Source organism: Brassica oleracea, chromosome C7, assembly GCF_000695525.1.
Source record: "Brassica oleracea var. oleracea cultivar TO1000 chromosome C7, BOL, whole genome shotgun sequence".
Classification (NCBI taxonomy): Eukaryota; Viridiplantae; Streptophyta; class Magnoliopsida; order Brassicales; family Brassicaceae; genus Brassica; species Brassica oleracea.
In genome coordinates, this window is record NC_027754.1 from 41,774,307 (window position 1) to 41,774,817 (window position 511).

The following is a 511-nucleotide window of genomic DNA, read 5'->3' on the forward strand; positions in this document are numbered from 1 at the left end:
TGTATGTTTACATATTATTTATAATTTTCAAAAATTAGTAATATTAAAATGTAAAACTATATTTTATGCCACGTGTCATCTTTCGGGAGAAGTTTTTTTTGCTGATGTGGACGCTCTATGGAGCCTCAAAAGGTCCCTTTTATTAGTAAGGAATGTTTAATGTAGTTTTTCCATTTTTTTATGTTGTATGTTTACATATTATTTATTATTTTCGAAATTATATATAATTTTTTTTTTTACAAAATAGTAATGTTACATTATGGAGATAAGCCTTTTTTTTTAGTGAAAAACGGTAATCTTACATATGTTTAATGTTGTTTTTCTATTTTTTTTTTGTATGTTTACATATTATTTTTTAAAAATAAAAATGTAAAATGGTAATCTTACATATGTTTAATGTAGTATTTCTATTTTTTATGTTTTATGTTTACGTATATTTATTATTTTCGAAATTATAAATAATATTTTGTTTTTTTTATAAAACGGTAATGTTACATTATGGAGATAAGCC